A 16,844-nucleotide genomic window follows, 5' to 3' on the forward strand; every position below is an offset into this window, starting at 1 on the left:
CACCTGAGCGTTATCCCTGAAAAGCGAGATCACAGAAAGCAGTGCATGGCAGTATTCACTGCACTGTGGAACCTGAGGACTAGCGGCCAGGACACTCAGAAAAAGGAACTCTCTAGAAGCACTGTAAAGAATTAACAAAGAGGCCAGGCGCGGTGTCTCACGCCTGTAATCCCAGCACTTTGGGAGGCTGAGGCAGGCAGATCACTTAAGGTCAGGAGTTTGAGACCAGCCTGGCCAATGTGGTGAAACCCTGGCTCCACTAAAAATACAAAAATTAGCCCGGGTGCGGTGGCTCACACTTGTAATCTCAGCACTTTGGGAGGCCGAGGTGGGTGGATCACCTGAGGTCAGGAGTTCGAGACCAGCGTGGCCAACATGGCGAAACCCCATCTCTACTAAAAATACAAAAATTAGCCAGGCGTGATGGTGGGCACCTGTAATCCCAGCTACTCAGAAGACTTGAACCAGGGAGGCAGAGGTTGCAGTGAGCCAAGATCGTGCCATTGCACTCCAGCCTAGGCAACAAGAGTGAAACTCCATCTCAAAAAAATAAAAATAAAAACAAAAATTAGCTGGGCGTGGTGGTGCACCCACTTGTAATCCCAGCTACTCAGGAGGCTGAGGCATGAGAATTGCTTGAACCCAAGAGGCAGCAGCTGCAGTGTGAGTGAGCTGAGATCATGCCACTGCACTGTGACCTGGGCAACAGAGCAAGATTCCGTCACAAAAACAAACAAATAAGAGAGTTTAGAGAACCGTGGGGGCCAGAAAGGTCTTCCCCACCCTGTCTCTCTGTGTCTTGTTTTCCTTGGTAATGGAAGCAATGGCAATATGGTTAGGAGGAGAGTGGCCTGCCAGGATTTTAGCTTGCCTGGGATCAACAGACAGTTTTTGACTTCATAATATGCAGGGAGTCACTCCCTGATGTCCAGGTTCCTGACATTGGGTTTTCTTGTATGACATCTTTGTATGACAACTCTCAAACTGTCAATACCACAGGTTACTAGAAGATTGCCAGTTTTCTATTGTTTAGAGGGCCATTTTGGGATAAAGATGAGTCTGAATGAATTCTTTTACCACCCAGCTTCCATGTGCCAGGATGTGCATCTGAAGAAAATGCCCTGTTTCATCTCTCCGTCTGTCTCCAAAGTAACCTCCCAACATCACCTGTGATCAGGATCAGGGCTGGACTGGTAACTTTTCATAGTGCACTTTAATAATTTATATCACAGGGCTGGGCGTGGTGGCTCATGCCTGTAATCCTAGCACTATGGGAGGCTGAGGCGGGTGGATCAGGAGGTCAGGAGTTCAAGACCAGCCTGGCCAAGATGGTGAAACCCCGTCTCTACTAAAAATACAGAAATTAGCCGGGTGTGGTGGTGGGTGCCTGTAATCCCAGCTACTCAGGAGGCTGAGGCAGAGAATTGCTTGAACCCAGCAGGCAGAGGTTGCAGTGAGCCAAGATCGCGCCACTGCACTCCAGCCTGGGCAACAGAGTGAAACTCCGTCTCGAAATAATAATAATAATAACAATTGATATCACCTATGTTTCAATTGTGTGAGTGTCTAAAGCAATGCTCGTCCATCACAAGCAATGCCACAGCCTTCATTTTGTGTATGATTTTCTAGCGGAAAGTTCTTTGCAAACATATTAGACAGCATCATTCATTTTTCCAAGGATCTTATATTTTTTTGACATTTAAATCATTGTTTTTTGAAACCCACATTCTGTAACCATCCTTGTTGATTTTTCTTCTCTGAAAGTGAACTATTTTACCCAGTTTGTCAATGTTTTTTCTCTGCATTTCCAGCAATACTTTAAAACTTTTATCTACTTACCAGATACTTCCCAAACACATTTTTTTTTTTTTTTTTTTTTGAGACAAGGTCTTGCTTTGTCGCCCAGGCTTGAGGATAGTGGCATCATCACAGCTCACTGCAGCCTGCCTCCACCTTCTGGGCTCAAGCTATCCTCCCACCTCAGTCTCCTGAGTAGCTGGGACCGCAGGTGTGCACCACTAAGCCTGATTAATTTTATTTTTTCTAGAGACAAAGTCTCCCTATGTTGCCCAGGCTGGTCTCGAACTCCCCGACAGGGACACATTTGAGAATGTTCTGTCATCTGGCTCCTCCAGGTTTCTTCCACCATTCTGCACTTGTGTCCTCCCACCCCTCACTGTAACGTAGTAGTCTCTGTCCATATCATTTGCTACTGATAGTTTCAAATGTAAGGAGCTCCCTTCTGATGATGGATGTTTCCTTTCTTCAGTCTTTCTAGCCTCTTCATGACTCGCTTTTAAAAAATCACAAATCATCATTTTGAACACTTGAAGCATTTTTGAATGATTTTATTGATTTCTGAGCTAGGATTCAGTCAGTTTATATGAAACTGAATGTCATCTATAAGCTCGATGGGTCTTGGAGAGCCAGACAAAGGGTGGATATTTCACAGGTTCCACACACACACGGCCGATGACACTCATGTGCATATTCCCTTCTGTCCTCTGCCTTGTCTTCCATTTATTTATAGAGTTGCCCATTTATTTATAAAGTGTGATAGAAAAAAAGATATTCGGCTGGGTACCGTGGCTCACGCCTGTAATCTCAGTACTTTGGGAGGCCAAAGCAGGTGGATCACCTGAAGTTAGGAGTTCGAGAGCAGCCTGACCAACATGGTGAAACCCCATCTCTACTAAAACTACAAAAATCAGCTGCGTGTGGTGGCGCGCACCTGTAATCCCAGCTACTTGGGAGACTGAGGCAGGAGAATCGCTTGAACCCGGGAGGCAGAGTTTGCAGTGAGCCGAGATTGCACCACTGCACTCCAGCCTGGGCAACAAGAGTACAACTCTGTCTCCTCAACAACAACAACAACAACAAAAGACATTCCAGGGTGCCTTGGCATGTAACTTACATCACAAAGGGCATGTAACTTGTTTTGGGTGACTTAGAGGTAATGGAAACAAAGGGAAGTCCTTCTTTGGGACAGAAATAGTGCAGTGGTTAAGAGCATGGACTTGAGGGTCAGGTTTCTGAGGCTGGAATAGAGCAATTAAAGTCAAGCCATTTAAGATGGATTAAAATTTCAAGTGAGGCTTTTTTCTTTTAATGAAAAATGAAGCTATAAATTATAAAAATAACATTTCATCTCATCCAGTAGAACATAGATTATAATTGCAACTATGTGCTCATTCTTAGAATGAATAAAAATAAATCTCACGTGGATTTTTTGGCATAATTTTTAAACTAAAATTATACGATAGCATGATACAACAGCCTTCACTTTGTCTATGATTTTCTAGCAGAAAGTTCTTGGCAAACATTAGAGAGCATCATTCATTTTTCCAAGGATCTCTCATAATTTTTCGACATTTAAATCATTGTTTTTTTGGAAACCCACAGCCTGTTACCATCCTTGTTGATTTCTCTTCTCTAAAAGTGAACTGTTTTACCTAGTTTGTTAATGGTTTTTTTCATGCATTTCTAGCAATACTTCAATGCTTTTATCAACTTCCTAGACTTCCACATCTTTTGAAGTAATTGCAAAGATACTTTGTAATCAATTTGCATTTTATTTGCATTGCATTGTTTTTCTACTTTTTATTTTGAAGTACTTTTAGACTTACAGAAACCTGCAAAAACAGTACAGTTCCTGTATACTCTTTTCCCAGATGCCCTAAATGGTAACAATTTTCATAACCAGAGAACAATGATCAAGCCCAGGACATCAACACTGGCACATAATTTTTTTTTTTTTTTTGAAACAGAGTCTCACTCCATTGCCCAGGCTGAAGTGCAGTAGCACAATCTCGGCTCACCACCTCCCAGGCGCAAGCAATGTCCCCATGCCAGCCGCATGTTACCATGCCTGGCTAATTTTTTGTAGAGATGAATTCTCACTATATTGCACAGGCTGGTCTCGAACTCCTGGACTCAAGCAATCCTCCCGCCTTAGCCTCCCAACCTGCTAGGATGTAAGCATGAGCCATTGCGCCTGGCCACTGGTACATAATTTTTATCTGAACTACAGGCCTTATTTGAATCACACCCGTTGTGACACTAACATGCTTTTTCTGTTTCAAGATCCAATCCAGGATCCCACATTGTGTTGAGTTGTTGTGTCTCCTTGTCTCTCTCAATCTGTGACAGCTCCCCAGGCCTTCCTTATCCTTCCTGACTTTGGCATTTTGGAAGACTACGGGCCAGTTGTTTTGTACACTGTCTCTCCATGTGGGTATTTCTGAAATGTTCCTATGACTAGATTGAGGTGACAGATTTTTTGTAAGACCACAGAAGTGATGTGTCCTTCTCTGTGCATCCTGTCTGGAGGCACGTGGTGTTGCTATGTTTTACCATTGATGAGGTTAACTGTCTGCTGGGTTTCACCACTGTAAAGTTACTGTTTTTCTCTTTGTAATTAATGAATATCTTGAGAAAGATACTTTGAGAGTGTAAAGTAGGTAAGTATCCTATTTTTCCTTAAATTTTCATTCTCTAATTAATAAATGTAAAGGTAATGAGGGAAATAGAACATGCCAGACACCACAGTAATAATTGTTGCTTGTGATGCATGGGTGGACCTTGGATGCAACAGTTATTACCATGGTGTTTGACAAATGGTGGTTTTCTATCCATTTCCCTCATTCCTTCTACATTGTTTTGTTGTTGTTGTTTGTTTTGTTTTCGTTTGTTTAGAGACAGGGTGTCACTCTGTCACTCAGGCTGGAGTGCAGTGGCATAATCATAGCTTACTGCAGTCTCAAACTCCTGGGCTTAAGTGAGCCTCCCACCTTAGCCTCCCAAGTAGCTAAGACTACAGGTGTGTGTCACCACCCTGGCTAATTTTTCATTTTTTTGTAGAGACAGGCTATGTTGTTCAGGCTAGTACTGAACTGGGCTCAAACAATCCTCCTGCCTTGGCCTCCCAAGGCAAGAGGCCTGCTGGGATTATAGGACTGAGCCACTGTGCCCAGCCTTCTACATTATGTTCATTGAAATTTGGATTTTGAAGACTTAGTATAAAAAATGAATGTAAAATAGCTTATTAATAATTTTATATTGATTGCATATTTAAATGCCAGTTTTTAAGGTGTATTTGGTTAAGCAAAATATATTACTAAAATTAATGGTCATGCCACTGCACTCTAGCCTGGGCAATGGAGCCAGACCCTGTCTCTAAAACAATTAAATTAGCTTTCCTTGTTTCTTTTTACTGTCTATAATGTGGCTACTAGAAAACTCAGAATTGCATCTGTAGCCCAAATTTGTGGCTCGCATTATATTTCTATAGGACAGCACTGTTCTGAGGACTTAGATAGTGAACTCTTGTGCCTATTTCATAGGCATATTGTGAGAATTAAATGTGAATTTTATATAAAGTATTTGGCATAGTGCCTAGAACATAATAAATGCTCAATAAAAATTAGCAATTAGTACTAAGATATGAAAGGACAGCCACTCTTAAGGACTCTTGACTGTTCTCTGGGGAACCAAAGTGTTTTCATTAAGAATATCAGATGATCAGGACTACCCTAAGAGGAGGATTGCTGAAGACACTGAGCTCCTCCTCAGACCTGGAGGCCTTGTGTTGTAGTTGAAAGCCAGTGAGTGGCTGGGCACAGTGGCTCACACCTGTAATCCCAGCACTTTGCGAGGCCGAGGTTTGCGGATCACTTGAGGCCAGGAGTTTGAGACCAATCTGGCCATCATGGCAAAACCCTGTCTCTACTGAAAACACAAAAATTAGCTGGGTGTGGTGGCCCACACCTGTAATCCCAGCTGAGGCTGAGGCAGGAGAATCACTTGAACCCAGGAGGCAGAGGTTGCAGTGAGCCAAGATGGCACCACTGCACTCCAGCCTGGGCAACAGAGTGAGACTCTATCTCAAAAAAAAAAAAAAAAAGGAAAAAGAAAAAGAAAAGAAAGAGAGAAAGAAAGCCAGTAGAGAAAAACCAAAACTTGCTTATAGAAAGCTGGGTGGGTCATCAATTTGAAATGGGAAATTGAAGAAGAGGACAGAGGGAAGAGCACACAGTAATTCAGCCTGTTAGGAGTGCAAAGATGCATTTGCTCGTGGGACGGATGCCTAAGTGAAAAGACCTTTGTGTATGATGAATGGGGAATCACACTAGGCCTTCAGTCAGCAGTGATGGATGTCTGCTTAAAAGGCCTCTCTTCACTGCATCAGGCCTGTAGGTAAGGCCACCTGGTGCTTCACCTTATTCTTTGGGCATAACTGATTAGCTGCCAGGCTGAGGCCATGGACCAGAATGTGCTTTTCCAATTATCGGCATCCAGTTATATTCTTTTCCTGATGACAGCGAAGACACAAGCCAAATTCCCTTGATCTAACAATTGGCAGTGCTAGCACAGAGGATCTGTTATTTCATCCCAGAAGTTATTTGGGCTACAGCCAAAAAATGTTAAAAAAAAAAAAAAACTGATCAACATTCCAGATAAGTCTATCTAAAGATACATGAATAATTACTAAAATCACTATGTTACTGAATGACTTACACAGTCTTTACCACATACTAGGCATGTTCAAAGCGCTTTCCTTATAATAAATCATTTAATCTTCATGTCAACCCTATGAGGTAGACATGATCATCATTCCTATTTTACAGATAAGAAAACAGAGGCACAGAGAGGTTACATTACTTTTCCAAGATCACACAGCTAGTTGCTAGCCGACTTAGAATTCAAATACAGGCAGTCTGGCTTTAGAGTCCATGCCCTTAATTACAACTCATAGTGCCTCTGTATGGGACCTACCCCCTGCCTAATAAAGGAGATATAACAACATTAGTTTTGCATTTGAGGTTCTTGAATTGAGGCTTGTGGAGATTTTTGCTCACCTTAATGGGTGATTGCTCACCTTTCTGCCAATGGGTAGAACTCCATTTTTTCAGAGAGGGAAATTGAAATACACAATACAGTGATGGGTTGTCTGTGATTTGCCTGAAGCCTTGGACAGTTGCTTTTAAGACAGAGAATTGATTCGTTGGGAGGATAGAGGACCTTCCACACTGGCTGTCTCTTGGCTCTAAAGAGTGAATCGGTTCAGCTGGGTGGATATGTCTCTCTCTAGTTCTTTGGCTGTCTGTGTTTTGTGTGTTATCATTTGCTAAAGATATGACAATGTGCTCTTTGCTTGGGTTTGCAGCTAGGAGACCTAGGTGTGTTTTCCCACTTCCCCCAGGAACGCAGCCAGAAAAAGCAATGACATCCAGGAGCCATCTGGGAATGCTTCCCAGACCTGCTCTAAATTGGGGCACAGAGCCAGCTGCACACTCCTGAGCTTTGGAGTTCACCTGGATTAGACTCACTGCAGAGGGGTTTATCATCAAGGATGATTTATCTGGGGTCCCAGCTCTCCAGCTTTTGGTAGGTGGTCCTCTTAGAGGGAAGTAGCCATGATGTAGCTCTGAGCTCAGTGGGTAGGGTTCGGAGAGGAGGAGCAGCTCTGACTTTGCCACTGCCAGCCTCTGGAAGCATGGGTACATGCCTCAGATTGCTTCCAGACTCCTTTGGCCTACTGAGAAATGGGAATAATGGCACCTAAACTCATGTGACATTAACTAAGCTTGCAGATGTACTCAGACTACCAAAGAGATCTACAGAAGCAGCAAGCACCTCTTGAAATATTTTCATTATATTTATTTAGGTGATGGAATTGTATGAGTCAGGGTTCTATCTGAGAACAGAATGCACACTCAAGCAGGGATAATTGAAGAGAGTTTAATTGGCAAAGGTGTGGACAAATTAAGAGAAATTAAAGTGATAATGGAGCCTGCCACATCTAGCGAGGGCAGGGAGCTGTAACTACCACAGGCTAGCACAAGCAAGAGGAAGGAGTACCTGCAGAGGGAGGGCCCATGAGAGTGGCAGGTTAAGGAGCCTCCTGGTAGGAGCTATGACCTTAGGTAGTGGGGCAGTTACTGTCAACCTGCAGCCCAGGGTAGGGGAGAGGTGGGAGAAGATTAATATTTTCTCCTTGCTCTCCTTCTTCCTCCAATCTCTTGCCGGTGGTACCCATTGGTCAAACCCAACCAGAAGGCAGATGTCAACGGAACATAACAGGATGTCAGCCTCCTAGGACATACAGCAGGGTAGAGAATAGAGGGCTAGCAGAAACCACTCCACAGAAGAGCCACGCGTTATTACGATTTTAGGCTCCTGGGCTTGGATACTTTTTTTTTTAAGGTCTCACACTATGAAAAGCCAATTATGCCTGTTATAGATGGCCAAAGAGAAGAAATCAATTGAAGAACAACTCACACTCCGTGTTACAAGAATAAAATGCATTATTGGTCCTCAGTTTTTTGCCAAATCAAGAAATCCAGAAGTAATTCAAAGTCAGGGCATCATCATCATCGTCATTAAAAATATAAATGTTCTCTACTTTTGCCAGGACTAAGCAATTAACTAAATTGAATGTGTATATTTCCTCCCATTGTCCTCACCACAACCCTATAATGTTATTGCCAATCATCCATTTATTCAATAAATATTTTCTGAGTATCTGTCATGTGCCAGGCTGTGTGTCAGGTACTGAAGATTACTTTTCTGAATCAGATAAACAAAGATTTTTCTATCATGAAGTCTTCAGTCTAACCACACAAGCAAGTATTAAACAAATCATTTCAAAAAATTAAGAGCATTTGAGATAAGAGCTTTAAAATAAAAGTGCAAGCCAGGGATGGTGACTCTCATCTATAATCCCAGCACTTTCGGTGGCCAAGGTGGCGGATCACTTGAGCCCAGGAGTTCGTGACCAGCCTGGGCAACATGGTGAAAACCCTGTCTCTACAAAAAACACAAAAATTAGCCGGGCGTGGTGGCATGTGCCTGTAGTCCCAGCAACTTGGGAGGCTGAGGTGGGAGGATCACTTGAGCCCAGCCAGTCAAGATTGCAGTGAGCCATGATCATGCCACTGCACTCCAGCCTAGACAACAGAGACCCCTATCTCTAAATAAATAAATAATAAAAGTTCACGCCCAAGGCAGTGGCTCACACCTGTAATCCCAGTACTTTGGGAGGCCAATATGAGGATTGCTTGAGCCCAAGAGCTCAAGACCAGCCTGGATGACATAGTGAGACCCAGTCTCTATAAAAAAAATTTTAAAAGAAATTAACTGGGTGTGGTGATGTGTGCCTGTAGTTCTAGCTACTTGGGATAATGAGTCAGGGGAATCCCTTGAGCCTAGGAGTTCAAGGCTGCAGTGAGCTATGACTGTGCCACTGCACTCCAGCCTAAGACCCTGCCTGTAAAATAAATAAACAAATAGGCGGGGCGCGGTGGCTCACACCTGTAATCCCAGCACTTTGGGAGGCCAAGGCAGTAGGATCACCTGAGGTCGGGAGTTCGAGACCAGCCTGACCAACATGGAGAAACCCCATCTCTACTAAAAATACAAAATTAGCCAGGCGTGGTGGCGCACACCTGTAATCCCAGCTACTCGGGAGGCTGAGGCAGGAGAATTGCTTAAACCCGGGAGGCAGAGGTTGCGGTGAGCCGAGATCGTGCCATTGCACTCCAGCCTGGGCAACAAGAGTGAAACTCCGTCTCAAAATAGATAAATAAATAAAAATGAAATAAAAGTACATAGTGCTCTGAAACAGGGCACCTAACCTAATCTGAGGGAAATAGAAGGCTTCCTGGAGGAAGTGAGGTTTAATCAGGGTCCTAAAGTAGGAATTGGATGAGGGACAAGTGAGAAAGAAAAAAGAGCCTCCAAGGCAAAAGAAACAAAGTATTCCCAGTTCTGTGGTGTGGAAGAGCACAGTGCACTGGAGGGATGGAAAGGCAGACAGCACTCTAGCATTGTTGGACTAGGCGAGCAAGGAGTATACATACAAGGTGAGGGTGGAGAAGTAGACACAGGGCTACTCATGTGGAGCCTTGCAGGCTGGACTAGGGACACTGCATTTTATCCCGAGCGTGATGTTTGTGCTCTGATGAGTTTCCGAGGATGGTGATAAGACGTTTTAAAAAGATGTGTGAGAACAGAGTACAAGGTTTGGTGCACGATGCATTCAGGACGTTCTTGCAACTTCTCCTGTAAAGGAAAAGCTAGTAAATATTTTCAGCTTTATGGGCCTCATGGACTCTGTTGCAACTACTCAACTCTGCTCTTAGAGTGCATGCAGCCATAGACAGTCCATAAATGAATGGGCACAGCTACATTCCAATAAAACTTGTTTGCTGACCCAGCGCGGTGGCTCGCTCCTGTTATCATAGCACTTTGGGAGGCCGAGGCAGGCAGATCACCTGAGGTCAGGGGTCTGAGACCAGCCTGGCCAACATGGTGAAACCCCGTCTCTACTAAAAATACAAAAATTAGCTGGGCATGGTGATGCAGGCCTGTAATCCCAGCTACCTGGGAGGCTGAGGGAGGAGAATCACTGGAACCTGGGAGGCGGAGGCTGCAGTGAGCCGAGATAGCGCCACTGTACTCCAGCCTGGGTGACAAAACGAGACCCCATCTCAAAAAAAAAAAAACAAAAAAACAAAAAAAAAAACTTGTTTGCTGGAAAAAAAAAAGCTTTGTTTTGAAACAAAAATTAAAGAAAAAACTTCCATTTATAGCAGAAGTTCACCAACCTCTGCTGTAAATAAAAGATGAAGGTAGCTTGGACCAGAGAGGTTTAACCAGCAAGTACTTGAGAAAGAACTGATAGGATGCACTTTTTGGATATGATACGTGAGGGACACTGAGACTTTTGGTTTGGACAGCTCGGAGTATTAGGACCCTCTTTACTGGAATGGCTAACAATAAGGGATAGATTTTGGGGGGGGGAAGTTCATGAATTCAGTTTGTACTTCAGTAGTTTGAAGCATCTGTGGAATATCTAAGTGGAGAGATGCCACCTCCAGGAAGGAATAGGGAGGTGGTCGCTTGAGCCCAGGAGGCAGAGGTTGCAGTGAGCCAAGATCACGTTGTTGCACGCCAGCCTAGGTGACAGAGTGAGACTCCATCTCAAAAACAAACAAACAAAAAAACCAAAAACAAACAAAAAAACAAGGGAGGTGGGTGCTTATTCAGGGAATACCTACTAACCTGGAGGTAGAAAGTTAAGGGGTTCCTATCTGATAACTTTTATCTGGGCATTTTAAAATAAGGTCATCTTCAGTTAAGAAGAGGGTAAGAAAAAGGTAATACAAGAGGAGTCAGAAATTTTACACTATGCAGAAGGTTTGAAATACTTATTGCATACATAGGGGAATGGGTTGATTAGAGAAATGGTTCCTGGACATTGTTGAGAACCAGTTGAGATGGGCAACCAGGAATTCACCATTTACCCAGGTACATATTTTTTTTCCATCAGTGCTTTAACTTCAAGGTACAAGCCCAGGGAGGGCAGGTTTCATCCTGGATTGCAGTTCTCCAAGTAGATGCAACCAAAGCACAAGAGAATTTAGATAAGAAAGTGATGGAAATGAGAGGCCATGGAATATATGGGCATGGGAGTCCCTCACACCACTCCTGACCTTGAGTTATAAGGTAATGTGTATTGTGATCAAATAAACAGACTAACTAGAGAGAGCTGCAGGGGAGGCCATGTCTTCATTGAAGGATGAAGATCTAGAGATGGGAAGGAAGAGGAAATGGGATACGTGTTAATTACAGCGAGGGAGTGCTAGTTGGTGCAGGGGTTTGGGAGGCAGTGAGGGAGAGGAAACTGCATCAAGGTCGAGACAGAGCATTATGGGGATGAGAACAAGGCAGACGGTGCAGAAGCAAGGCGTACAGCAGGCATGGACCAATGAAAACATTTTCAATGTCTCTCGGAGGCTGCTGAGCACTCCGCCTACCAGCACTCCATTGAGGTGTAGAAATTAGAAAGCATGTGTACAGTGCTGCCAGACCTGCCTCTGCGAATCATCTGTGCAGTGTTGATAGCTGTGTGTTGCTCGGTGGCCTGTATGTGGTCATTCACGAGGGAAGGAGGGAGGTGGGCAGGGCAGGCAGCCGCAGCATGGCATCATGGGGTTCTGTGTCTGGATCCAGCCTGCCCAAGGTCAAGCCCACAGTCACTGGCAAAGCCCAGGCTGATCTCTGTGCTGTCAGTCACTATTGCTACGCTCCCCTCTGCTGATCAGCGCCCAGACCTTTCAGGATGTCTTCTGCATTCTAAGTGCTCTGTCAGAGAACCAGGACCACGGATAGGGTTATGCAAGAGAGGAAGCTAGGGAAAATTTGAAGGACAGTGAGATGGAAGGAATAAGTTCCAGTATTTGACAGCAGGGTAGAGAAATTATAGTTAACAATAATTTATTGTGTATTTCAAAATAGCTACAATAATTATGTTGTTCTCAACATAAAAGAGAAATGTTTGCAGTAATCGATATCCCATTTACCCTGATTTGATCATTACACATTGCATACAGGTATGAAAATATGACGTGTACCCCCCAAGTATGTACAACTATGATATATCAATTTTAAAAAATGTTAAGAAGGCATTCATTCTCAGTGTTGTGCACCCACTCTCAGGGCTGACTCTGAAAGTGGGTGCCTCCTTAAATTTTGTGCCCTAGCACCTCTCTTGCCTTGCCCTGGTTCTGACCCAGCAAAGAACTGTAATATGAAGTGGTGTCTATGGGACTATTCACTTTGATTTTACATAAAGGTTTGTCAATTAACAATTCCAGGAAAAAAAGTACCTTTTTTTTAGTAGATTGTGAGCCCTTGTTAGAAAAAAAAAATTATGTGTCTAGAATAATTCTCAAACTTAGCTATATGCCATTCCACATAACTGCATTTTCTGTGGACTCTTTTGATCTCTAAAAGCACTATCTTGCAGATTCATGCAGAGATACAATATTGATAAGCCCCATGACATCCTGACTGATAGTACACATCACATAAGACTTTAATAAGAAAAACATCATTCTTTGAGGAGCATTTGGAATTTATCATAAGGAATTAATTTATAAGTCTGCTACCTTTATTGGAGAATATTTCCTCTACCAGGGCATAAAGCAGAGATACATGTGCACCCTTCAATGACAGGGAACAGGAATGACATTAGTCCTTGAAGTCAGTCTCCATCTTCAGAGCCCACTGTCCTGAGACGTGGCATCTTGACTGTGAAAACCAGGCATTGGATATTATGCAAGAGATAGAATTAGCATGGCCAAAATGATGGGCAGAAAGAAAGGTCACCTGATCCCACAGGGTCTTTCTTCGCCACCTTTCTAAAATACATGCTGTGTCCCCATTAAGAGTGCTTCCTAGGCAAGCCACAGAACCAACCTGGGCAACGTGATTCCTACGATGTCTCCTTTGGGCTCTAGAATTCTGGGATCTTGTCATCTTCGGAGTGGCCTTCATTCTCTGTTTTCTTCTTTCTTTATTTCCAGGTGGTCTGATTAGGTAAATTACAATAGCAAATTATTTACAAGCAGTTTGGGCTATTTGCCTGGTTGATAAGTACACAGTAAAGCAGAAAAGATGATTCACACAAAAAATCAACAAATAGAGAAAATGGGCATTGCAACATTTTTTGTGGCATTCTGCTAACTAGAAATGAGAGTGACCCTGTGACTTAAATAAAGGCCAACCAAGAGCACTATTGGCTAGGTTTTTTCAAGAAATAGCTCAATTGGGAGACCATTCCAATGGGCAATTAGAGAGGAGGTGGTTGTCAGCATTTGCTAAAACCAAAATAATAATAAACATTCCTATATATCTTCAAATGGACAAAGACTTTGCTTTTACCAAATCTGGCTTTTTCAAGTCTGCTCTAGCATTTTCCCCAAGGTTGCACTTTCTGTGGATTTCATTGACTGGTGCTCTTGGGTACAGCAGAGATGTAAAATGCATTTCTTGTTTGGCTCACTAATTCATATATCATGCAAATAACTTGTGAATGATGATTTATCAATGGCCTCATCAACCGCACTTGGTAATTCTTGCTGTACATTGAGATGAAATGTAAACCACCTTATTCATGTACATTTTAGGACAAATTGTTATTCCAAGAGCTGTTGCTCTCACATTCTCTCATTTGAAGAGACCTTTAAATTTTTCCAAAGTACTTTCCCATTTATGACCTTGCTGTGGACCCAAGATCCTAATAGACTTTTAGAGATAGGTATTATTATTCCCATTTTACAGAAAGGTGCCCAATGTTACTCAAATTTTACTGTGTTATTGTGATTGGTCACAGAACACAGCACTGGGTCTCTGTTGCTTTTTGGGCTGGGTATCATTAAGCTGACTTTTAGTTCCATGTTCATGTTAGCTCTACCAATAAAGGCAGGTGCTAAGAGAGGCAAAAAAATACAAAGAGGAGTGAAGAAGTACAATTTTTAAAAAGTTTAAAAAATGGCAGGGTGTGGTGGCTCATATCTGTAGTCCCAGCACTTTGGAAAGCCAAGGCAGGAGGATTGCTTGAGTCCAAGAGTTCAAGACCAGCCTTGGCAACATAGTGAGATCCCTTCTCTACAAATAATAAAAAATTAGCTAAGAGTGGTGGGATGCACCTGCAGTCCCAACTACTTGGGCGGCTGAGGTGGGAGGATCGCTTGAGCCTGGGAGGTTGAGGCTTCAGTGAGCCATGATCATGCCACTGCACTCCAGCCTGGGTGACAGAGTAAGAACCTGTCTCAAAAAACAAACAAACCAACAAAAAAAAAAACCCAAAGAAAATGGAATAGATACATAAGAAATATAATTTATTTTTATAATTACTTTTTTTGAGATTATTCAGTGGAAAATATCTGGAAGTAGAAGTATCTGATGAAGGAGTAAAAATAGCATGTGATTGACTTAAAATAATCCCTTTCCATAAGTAAGTAATGCAGAACAGAACAAGAATGATCAGCAGGGGAGATAGGAATTAGGGATGAGAATGTGTTGTGCAAATAGCTTACCTAAATCCTGTGGTCTACAAATTTGGATACACGGTGATTTGACTGAATTCTAACATCCAGGGAACAGGGAATGGGGGAGAACCCAAGCTTCCCAACTTTGCGGGGGGCACTACTGTGCCTGGGTGACAGAAGCTGCAAGCCCCAAGAAGACTCAGTGCCATGTCCTGTCTCTTGTGTAAACCAAAATAAAGACAAAGGCCAAGTATAAAACAAAACCTATGTGTGTGTATAACTAAAACAGCTCTCTTTAGATATACTGATAGCAGAGTACTGGTTATGCTAATCAAAACTGAACCTCTGTCTTTCTATCTTTTTTTTTTAGTAGGTTTGTTTTGCTAGTGTCTTTTTTTTTTGAGATGGAGTCTTCCTGTGTCTCCCAGGCTGGAGGGCAGTGGTGCGATCTTGGCTCACTGCAACCTCTGCCTCCCAGGTTCAAGCGATTCTCCTACCTCAGTCTCCTGAGTAGCTGGGATTACAGGCACCTGCCACCACACCCAGCTAATTTTTATATTTTTAGTAGAGATGAGGTTTCGCCATGTTGGCCAGGCTGGTCTTGAACTCCTGACCTCAGGTGATCCACTCACCTCGGCCTCTCAAAGTGCTGGGATTACAGGCGTGAGCCACCACGCCAGGCCTGTCTTGCTGGTGTCTTAATGTGTGTTAAGTGAGTAAACTCAAAGGTAAATCAAATCCCACCACAGTCCAAAAGAATCTACTTGGATAAACACTACAGTCTACCCTATTGCAAAATGATTGAATCATCTATATAAATTGTGAAAGTAATACGTGGTCTGTAGTTACTAGTTTGTAATTCAGTTTTTTCTGCCAAAAATTGTATAAAAAAATTACCCTGGCAACCAATGCTTCAATAGTACAAATGGAAGGCTGAGAGACAAAGATATAAAATAATGGGTTGGCTTGTAAGGGAGAGCCCAGGAGAAAATTACAAATTCTTCATGTGCAGTATTACTAGACCACACTGGAAACAATAAAACACATCTGCATAAAATCCAACGTCACGCTCATGGATACAGTGAAACTCATTTTCAATGTACATGGATGAAAAGTGCTTACTTAAACCTTTCCCCTAAATATATATTTTAAGACAGTATGGACTGGGTGCAGTGGCTCACGCCTGTAATCCCAGCACTTTGGGAGGCCGAGGCAGGTGGATCACCTGAGGTCAGGAGTTTGAGAACAGCCTGGCCAACATGGTGGAACCCTGTCTCTACTAAAAAATACAAAAATTAGCTGGGTGTGGTGGTGGGCATCTGTAATCCCAAGTACTCAGGAGGCTGAGGCAGGAGAATCACTTGAACCCAGGAGGCAGAGGTTGCAGTGAGCCAAGATCGCGCCATTGCACTCCAGCCTGGACAAAAAGAGCGACACTTCATCTCAAATAAAAAAAAGAAAGAAAGAAAGAAAAAGAAAAAAAACAGTATGCATCAAATGCAGGTCCTTTTTTGTGTTTTGGCTAAATAAAATATTTCATCTGAGACAGGATAAATATTATGACATTTTTATCAATGTTTCAAATAAAGTCTTATCTCTACAGTACTATGACCAAATACTGGAATGTGACCTTGGGCACCCTCTCAGCTGTCATGTCACTCTACTTCAGTGTTTCTCCAAGTTATCCTGTGTGGGCCACCCAAATTACAATCACTGGGGTTCTGGTTAAGGGGCATCCAGGGGCTCCCCAAAGACCAAGTATATAGTGATCTCAGGGGGTGAGCATGGAGTTTTTTAAATTTTCAAATCTTCTGGGAATCCTTAAGCGCAGTCCAGACTGAGATCCACTGACTTAATGTTTTACTACCATCGTCACCCATTTGTTCTTTTTTTTTTTTTTTTTTTTTTTTTGAGACGGAGTCTTGCTCTGACTCCCAGACGGGAGTACAGTGGCGTGATCTTGGCTTACTGCAAACTTCACCTCCCAGGCTCAAGCAATTCTCCTGC

General features: G+C 43.0%; 1 long non-coding RNA gene across 2 annotated transcripts; it reads left to right on the top strand.

The window, feature by feature from the left end:
- The first annotated feature begins 767 nt into the window (after positions 1–767).
- On the top strand, positions 768–8,480 carry LOC129528065 (uncharacterized). 2 transcript variants are annotated; one of them, XR_008673248.2, is made up of 4 exons: positions 768–999; positions 1,085–1,193; positions 7,166–7,386; positions 8,056–8,480. It is a non-coding gene; the product is annotated as an uncharacterized lncRNA (long non-coding RNA). The 2 variants fall into 2 exon arrangements; XR_008673247.2 differs by having other exon boundaries at positions 768–1,193.
- Positions 8,481–16,844: the final 8,364 nt, after the last annotated feature.

The sequence above is a fragment of the Gorilla gorilla genome, chromosome 19 (genome assembly GCF_029281585.2).
Source record: "Gorilla gorilla gorilla isolate KB3781 chromosome 19, NHGRI_mGorGor1-v2.1_pri, whole genome shotgun sequence".
Taxonomy (NCBI): domain Eukaryota; kingdom Metazoa; phylum Chordata; class Mammalia; order Primates; family Hominidae; genus Gorilla; species Gorilla gorilla.